The 9406-nt window shown below is 36.0% G+C and overlaps 1 non-coding gene across 1 annotated transcript; it reads left to right on the top strand.

Moving 5' to 3' along the window:
* Positions 1 to 3334: 3334 nt before the first annotated feature.
* Positions 3335 to 3441, top strand: LOC121253770. Its single transcript, XR_005938489.1, has one exon. It is a non-coding gene; the product is annotated as a small nucleolar RNA R71 (small nucleolar RNA).
* Positions 3442 to 9406: the final 5965 nt, after the last annotated feature.

Raw genomic sequence — 9406 nt, 5'->3', positions numbered from 1 at the left:
ACTACAATCAAAGACGAACAACTTGTATGAAAGATTCATCATGTGAAAATACTTACAAAGGGTAAAAGCTCTCCATGCAAAAAGACACAAAAATCTGCCCGAGAGAGCTCTTTTGAGTTTTTCTCTAAGAACAGGGTGAAGAAGTGACGAAAGAGAGTGAAATGTGTCTTGCACGACTTTAGACTTCTGGAGCTGGAATTTATGAGCTTGAATGACCCTTGATTGGAGGTGGCTATGTGATATAAAGTGGAGAATAGTGAGGGGAAAGGACTGCCTACAGCAACTGTGAGATATGGAGGTTGATGGGGTGGATTTCTCCTTCACATCAAGGCACTATTGGGTGCAACCAATGGCAGTGGATGGTCTACCATGTGGAGGAGTAAACTTCTTCAAGAACCTTTGCCAAGGTGGCCAATTCGTGGGCTTTGGTGGGCCACAACCAAGTGGGCTTCAATTTGGGGTTTAAATGGGGTTTGGTTAGGGTTTGAGATGCTATCAAGTCCAAATCCATTTTTTCTTGGCCCAATCAAATTTCCAAGATTTGAAAGGTTGGATAATTATGTCATAATAAGGATTTGATTAATTAATAGCAGGTGGAAGTGTTTTAATCAAGTGATTAAACACTATGCTAGAAATCGGATTAAAGGTTTGGAGGCCAACTTTAGGGTTTGGAGAAACTGTTTAGGGTTTGGGTTTCATCCAATCTTTTGGGGTTTCAATTGGATTCCAACCATTTATGGTTCCACTAGGATTGAAACCCTCTTTGGTCTGGCACAATTTAGTTGATCAAATGAAACAAAGTTTTATTTAGGTAACACGATCTCACACCTTGATTTCCTCACAAATCTATCTAATGTTTCCTCTTTGTGCTAAGTGTCTCATACTATTCACTATGTGTGGCTAAGATCTTACCAAATGTCTAAATAAAACTTCTATAACCTAATTTGGACATTCCACATTATGATTTTGAAAACACTGCACTTGGCGCCCTTATCGAGATTACTATTCACTCCAAAAAAATGCATAATAAACTTAGTATTGAAAAATCCTAAATATTCATATTAAGCTACAGTAAAAATCGTTTACTAAAATTCAACCCCGAAGTGCCCCTAAAACTAAATTCGTAGTTTTGAACACGCGCTACATCCGAAACTATGAAAATAGGTTGTTGCGCCATAAAATCCTAAATAATCAACTGAGTCTAATGATGTAGACCAAAACACATTCTGACGCTTCTAACTATCTCAAATAATTAAACTCATATTTCTAGTACCATAGTGAGTGATAACACTGACTATATTAACAGACTAAAACCTGTGTGATTGGTCGATTCATACAAACTTATAGGGTTTTCACGAGGTTCCTAAAGTCAATAGAAATTTCATCGGTGAATTTCTAGCGGGCTGTTACATTTTATGTTAGAAATAGTTCATCCTAAGGCTATTTTATGCCCCCTTAACATGCGCAGCAGCTTTTCCTCTTATTCGAGTGTGAGTGATGCCGCAACCATCACTGGAAATGTGTAACTATCACCCAAGAATGCATAGCAAAGATACTCAGGTTATTGCTTCAACTCTGGAGTTGTAGTTTGCTGTATCTTTTCTTTAGAAATTACGGAATCCGTCCTTGCTACCATTGGCTCTAGCCTCCCCACTTCATTGCTAAGTGATGTAACTTGTTGCAAGGCTCCCAAGGCAAATACATAGTGGCGAAATTCTTCACTAACAAAAGGTAAATCAGATTCACAAACATCAATGACATCTACCCGAAAGCAAGTGCTTGGATCTTTGAGAAATCTCATGGCTTGGTAGATATTGAACATAACCTCTTCCTTCTTTACTCTCAATGTTAATTCACCGTTTTGAATATCAATTAAAACTCTTCCAGTGGCCAAGAATTAGTGGGACTTCTTGGTCTTCCTCCATATCTAACACCACAAAATCAGCAGGAAAAATAAATTTATCCACATTTACCAATATATCTTCTATGATTCTACGTGGATACTTGATGGATAAGTCTGTTAGTTGTAAAGAAATTGTTGTTTTTTTCATCTCTCCCAGTCCCAATTTTTTGCAAACAAAAAGTGGCATAAGATTAAAGCTAGCACCAAGATCACATAAAACTTTATCAAAAAATCAATTTCCAATAGTGCAAGGTAAAGTGAAACTCCCCAGATCTTTTAATTTTTTATATAATTTTTTTTTGAAGAATAGCACTATATTCTTCATAAAGCTTCACTGTTTCCTTCCAACCTTCTCTTCATGGAAATGATGTCATTTAGAAATTTGACATAGTTTGACATTTCTTCCAAGGCATCTGCAAAAGGAATATTTATGTGAATTTTCTTAAAAATATCCAAAAATTAGAAAATTGTTTATCTAATTTTTTTTTTTTAAACGTTGAGGATAAGGAAGTGGAGTAGGAAGAATAGGAGGATCGTCAAGAAATGAAATTGCTGGAGGTTTGTTAGTTTCTCTCAATGTATCATCAATAATCTCCTCTTCTTCCACTTTATTCTTGCTTGGGCCATTGTTTGTAACTGTAGGGGTGGACTTGGTTTCCTTTGATGGTGACCTCTCAATTTCTCTTCTACTCCTAAGTGTAATGGCCTTGCATTGTTCCATTGGATTCACTGTTGTGTTACTAGGAAAAGTTCTTCTTTGTTGGGCATTGATGGTGGTGGCCAGTTGCCCAATTTGCACTTCATGATTCTTCATAGTGGCTCACATATTGCTACAATGAGTCTCGATGTTATCCAACCGTGAATCAATATTTTTAAACCTTGTTTTTGTCTCGTCAACAAAGGAAACCATGGTATCCTCAAGTGACATCTTCTTCTCGCTTGGTTGGCTGTCAAATCCTGGAAGAGCTTGCAACACATTCTTTGTGTTTCCATAACATAAACTCTCATGATTTCGAAGCCCTAGATGGTAATGATTTGGCATAGGATTACCACGATAGTTGTAGTTCCGATTGTTGATGTATTGAACTTGTTCTTGACTCACTTCATTGCTCAGAACTATCATACTTGTAGCTGCCACATATTCTGCACTTTGTGGTATCATTGGGTTGTCAAAACTAAAGTATGATGGAATAGAGAAGCAACTTGAGCTGAAATGGCACAAACGACTCCAATTCATGAATCCCAGCAACTTTCTTAGCTATAGTTCTTTCGGTTGGCCATTGCTAGTTGTTTGAGGTCATTTCTTCCAAAAGAGAAGTAGCACCCTCAACTGTCTTTGACATCGAAGTTCCACCAGAAGCAACATCAACTATGGTTCAAGTTTGCTCATTTAACCCATTATAGAACATCTAAACTTGCAATCAATTCGGTAATCCATGTTGAAGGCAGCGTCGAATCAAGTCTTTATACCTTTCTCATGCCTCATAGAGCGATTTGAAATCATTTTGCTTGAATTGACCAATCTCACTCCTGAGTTGGGCTATTTTTGCAGGTGGAAAGAATTCAGCAAGAAACTTTTCAGCCATGTCCTACCAACCAGTGATACTTCCTGGTTGTAAATATTGTAACCAACCTCTTACCTTGTCCCTCAAAGAAAAATGAAATAATCTCATTCTAATATTGTCTTCAGTAACACCATTGATATTTTCAGTGTCACAAATCTCCAAGAACATCGCCAAATGAATATTGGGATCATCAAGTTGTGATTTGCTAAATTGGGCTTGTTGTACCATGTTGATCAAGGCTAGTTTGAGCTCAAAATTGTTGGCATTAATGGTCTGGCATCTTATACCTGAGTAGTTGTCATACATAACTAGTCGTACATAACCCTTCAAGGTGCGTGGCTATGCATCATGTTGTTTATCATCCATGACTAGTACTTTCTTTTTTCTTTGAGATCTAAGAGTTTTTTCAATCTCCGGATCAAAAGAAGTAATGTCACAAGTTCTAGCACAGCGCATTCAACGTAAAAAAACACACCTGGAGAGAAAAAACTAAAATAAAGTAAAATAAATACTAAATTAAAACCAATATTAATTTGTATCGATATTGGCAAAAATAAGAAGAAATCAATTCCTGGTAACGGTGCCAAAAACTTGATCGGTGCAAAAATGCAAGTGCACAATATCGTAGTTTTATAGTAAAGTGATGAGAAGAGTATCGTCGAAATTATGTTAATCTCTATTTTATTTAGAAAAGTCACTAAGACTTTTGTAATTGCAATTTGAAATGAAATTAATTCAAAGAAAATATTCAAAGGAAAATAAAGTTTTTCGAAGATCAAATTAATTAGAAAGAAAATTTCAAGGAAATCGATTTCACCTTATCCCTCACTATGTTTTACTCATCTAATTAATTGAATTTAATTCTCTCTCTTTGTTAGCAAATCTCCAAACTCATCCAAAAGCCTCTTTCGATAGTCAATTGGAAATATTCTTGTTCATCATTTTACACAAGAGTATGCAAATTAATAAAGCAAGAAAGCATTACGACCAAGGATTTTAATACTACATAGGTTCATACAAGTCTTTCGATATTATATTTACATATGCCGAAATATCTAAGATCTATCCTATAATTCCCTCTTTCGATAGCAAATCACAAGATCAAAATCATCTAATTAATGGCAAGTCAATTAGAAGCAATAAGCTTAGAATAAATCAAACAAATATAGAAGATAATTACTTCAATTAGCATAGAAAAGCAAGCATAGTTAGAAACTAGATTGCATCATTTTTCTAGAATAAGGAAAATTTAGTTCATGTCAAAAATTAAATTCAACATAAATAAATTCACCATAATTTTTTTGAGAGGAATAGAAAAAAATCAACATTGAAAAATCCTTGTAGTCCGTAGTGTAGTCACCTCTTCCAGGTTCTTTGTGCCCTTTTCTTCCAAAGCCCCTCTTTTCTTTTCTTTTTTCTTTTCTTCTTTTAAGTCTCATAGGTGCCTCCCTTCATTAATTGTGGTTGGTAGGTAAGTATGGACAAAAGTCTGAACTTCCTCTTTTTCCTTTTTTCTCTTGTTTTGAATTTCAACATTCACTTTTTGTCCGTTCTTTTCATCATTTGCTTTCTTTATTTCTTTTTCAACTTCTCATCATTCCGTGTTTTGCTCTGGCCTCTTTTGATGTCCGTCTCTTGATATTCTTCTTCTATTTAGTCTTCATTTGTTTCCCACGGAAATAAGCCCTCTCTCAAATTCAAAATTGAATAATTATCCAATTCAAAAATATGCCATTTGACTGATTCCAATTTCTTTTGCTCTACAAAAAGTAACTTGATCTTTATCCCAAAAATAGCTCTGATAACCAACTCTTATATTAGAAACAATCTTCATTTAAATCCAAGAGAGTCCTTAGATGATAGGCCCCTAACATTTGAGTCTTCATTTTCTTCAAATCTGAAATAAAATTTAAATAATGACAATGAAGCCTAAAATTGACAAAAATAAATAAAACTAAACTAAAATTTAAAGTTAAGAAGTGACCAAATGTACGAAATTATGCAAGGCATCAACCTACTTTCAAAATTCATCCAAAACATGTATTTTCATTCTTATCCCAATCACAAGATCTTCTAAATGCTCATGGATCAAGCCTAGGTGAAATAAATAAAAACCTCATAAAATAAGCATGATTTAATCAAAACCGTGCATGCTTGATGATCAACACAAGGTAGAATTAAAACCTATCATGGCAAGCTTCTAATCTCAAAATCAAACCTTCAATGATCATTCTAATACATTAAAAAATCATATCAAAATATGCTAAAACATGCCATAACTAAAATTTTTACTTAAAACAATTTAAACACTTAACCCATCCGTAATGAATCTGGTTTTGAATTAAGCATGCTAACCTTTTCTAAACTCAACTAAAATTCACTCCAACACTTGAAGACAAGACTTGACATGTAAACTAAGATCAAGGGCAAGAAAACTTGCAAATTTCGTAGCCCACTCAAGCTCCTAGCTCAAGAACTCCCAAGAACATTCAAACTCACTCTCTTTCGGTTTCTCTCAAAACTAAGGGGGAAGATTTCTCTCTATCCTCAAAGGGGAGTTGGAGATGAGGTGTGGAGGAAATGAGGAAATGAAGGGGCCATTTATAGGTGTCCAAGAGGGTGGAGGCATTGGCCTTGGTCCTAGGGGATTGGTTGAGGTGAGAGGTGGTGTAAGAAGCTAACATTTATAGATTGCATTCATCAGCTTGTGTCACCTTGTGCAGGGGGAATAGTAGCCTGAAACCACCATGATTTCTTCCCTACAGTTGCTACATTTCTCCTGTGGATGGTGGTTAAGTCGTGGTGCAGAGGAGAGATGAGAAAAACCATCAAAACCACCCAAGGGGGCTGATGAGTTCAAGTTGTTTTCCTTAGGCAGATTTGATCATCACTTTGACTTCTCTCCTTGACTCTTCTTCAAGGCTGAATTGTGTAGTGGTAAGGTCATTTCTTGAAGACTGTTTCAGGTGATAGAAGGTGGATGGTTGGCTACCAAGTGAATCATGGAGATGTAGCTCAAGAAGGTGATGCAAAGGAGGTGGTTGTAATGGAATTGTGCACAAAGGCCATTCGGTTTTGGTGCCTTCTTTGGGTGGAAAAACCTAGTTAAAGGCTCATGATGGCCAAGAGGCCTCTTGAGTATTGGGTGGTTAAGGAGGTGGTGTGGGTTGGTGGCTCAGTGTAACATCCCTCCCAATTAACCATTAGGATTAACCCTCAAACACTCTAGATTAAGCTTTTAATTTTGGGTTATTACTAACATCATTGTTGATAGTGAGGTTAGCCTTAACCTTGGCACTTGGTATCATTAAGCAAAGAATTAGAGAAGTAAGCCCATTAGTGAATTTAGTGAGGCTTTTAGGACCTTAGAACATTCATGGACCTAGCCCAAGAAGCCTTGAACAAAGCCCTTAGGGAATTCAAGACTTAGTAGCTAGGTTTGGCCCAAGTTTAAGGAAGGCATAAGGCCTTTAGGCCAAACTTGGTGTAGAATTGGCCCATGGCCTAATTAGGCCAAGTCAAGCCTTTTCAAACCCATCTTAGTGGGTCTTGAGGTCTCTTTTCAATCCTCAAAATCTGGAAATGAGGCCCCCTCTCATTCAAACCAAAAAGCCAATAAGTCATCAACCCAGACACTTGGCCCTTTCATGCCCACAAGGCCCAAAGCCATGTTTGGGTTTATTTCACTATTCAAGTTGAAAGCCAATACACCATACCATGGGTTTTCTTAAGCTCATATCATACCCTAAATGTCCAAATTAAGTTTTAAAAATTGGCTAAGACCATTAATCAACATACATGAGATTAGTGATTTTTAAGTCATGCTTTGAAGTTTAGTTTCATCATAATCTTTTCTTAACCTTTTAATCTGAAATTTTCTTGATTTATTATTTCATTTCATCATACTTAAATCTTACTAATACCCAAGATTAACCTCCCTACATGTCATTAAGGGAAATGACATATCAAACCCTAAATCCACATCAATCGGTTATTGTGTATGCCTTTGAGTACTTGGACTATTTTGCCCTTAGGACCAATATTTTTGTAGCTTATCCTCAAGGGTAATATGGTCCTTTGACACCTCATGAGACCCTTTAAACCTAGAATAATCCTTGGACGAAATTGGTTCCACAAACCAAACCAAGAAGCCAACCTAATTGCACCTTAGTCTAGTTCATGTGGGAACTAGTTGGGCTAAGATTTAACCAACCATCTGTCTTGTTTAAGCCACCATCCCATACCACCTCTATCACCACCCAATCTCCAAGAGGCCCCATTACCATCATGATAAATTTAACTTAGATTTTCCCACCCAAAACCATCCAAAACTGAAGCTCAAATCTGCCAAGTGAAAACCACTTGAATCTGCCAGTTTGAATGGGTGGTTTGCTTGACTTTTTGTCATCTGAACCATGCCCCACGACCTAGACACCTCTACAAGACCATTGTAGCCACATTAAAGAGAAAATCATGGTAGTTTCAAGACATTATTCCCCCTGCACAATGTGACATAAGCCCATGGAAGCAAGCTGGAAAAATGTCAGACTTGTGCACCGCTCACTTCACCCAATCACATTGCACCAAAGCCAACGTCTCCTCCCCTCTTGAGACCTATAAATACCTCACTCACTTCCTCATTTCCTCCACACCTCAGCTCGAAGCTTTCTCTTGATTCTTGAGAGCACTTCTCCCCTTTAGATAACAATAGAGTGAAACCGAGTGAGTTTTGGTGAGTTATTGAGTGTTCTTGAGGAAGGTTGTCTTGAGTGCTTAGAAGGCCACAAAACTTGTAATTTTTCTTGATCTTGATCTTTTTTTTTTTTTTTCAAGTGTTGGTATGAGTTTTGGTTGAGTTTTGATAAGATTATCATGCTTAGTTCAAAACCGGGTCATTAAAGGATGGTTTGTATGTTTAAATGAGTTTAAGTGGAAATTTAGCTATGGCATGTCTTAAGTATGATTTTATATGATTTATAATTGTCTTAGAATGATTATGGAAAGTTTAATTCTTGATTAAAAGCATGACATGATAAGCTTTAAATCTATCTTGTTTTGATCAACAAGCATGTATCGGTTTTGAATAAATTGGAGATTAAGGATTTCATAGCCATGATTAAGTGTTGGGATGAGCTTGATTATACAATAATTAGCCTTCATCATGTCATTAAAGACTTTAGTGATTGTTTGTGATTAAACAAAATTTCATATGCATGCATTCATGGGGATCAATAGTTGAAAGCACATTTAGGCATCAACTAGAGTGCATGCCACGGGTTGGGACTGTTTGAGTAAGTTTCACTTTGATTTTTCAAAATCTAAGGGTATAGATGGTTTTATAATGCCAAAAATATAAAGTCCATGAAGTTTGGTTAAATTTAGAGTATGTTTGCAATAAGTGAAAAATTAGGGCCTTAGCAGGAATTTTTGAAAGACTGGGGGTATTCTTGTAAATATCTATTTTTGAAGCCTTTGTTTATGAACATCAACCATAGTAGTATTAATCCTAACTTAGTAAGCAATTGATTTTACTAGCAACAACATTTTTTCAAATTATTCAAGAAGTTTGTAAATTGGTCTCTAACTTACACCTTGATAGATTATTTATGAATTATTGATAAATATTTCATTCATATTTTAATTATCATTTTGAGCGTAAAATATCATGTTATATGATACATTGTGTACATACTTACATGAAATGTGATATTTTTCACCATTTGTGCATATTATATCTCTAAATGTCATTTTTGCATGAAAGCATGCCACATATGCACATGTCATGAAAAACATTTTTCAAACATAGCAGGAAAATAATATTTGTCACTACCCCAAAGGCTAGGATGGGGAATTATCCTATTGGAAATCTTCTATCCTAGTGGGACCACTATCATTCCACTCAGAATGGTAGAAGTTTTGTCAAGTCTCAAGGAGGGCG

This window comes from Juglans microcarpa x Juglans regia, chromosome 2S, assembly GCF_004785595.1.
Source record: "Juglans microcarpa x Juglans regia isolate MS1-56 chromosome 2S, Jm3101_v1.0, whole genome shotgun sequence".
Lineage (NCBI taxonomy): Eukaryota > Viridiplantae > Streptophyta > Magnoliopsida > Fagales > Juglandaceae > Juglans > Juglans microcarpa x Juglans regia.
Note: the sequence above shows the minus strand (reverse complement) of the source record. Positions and strands in the feature narration are given on the sequence as shown.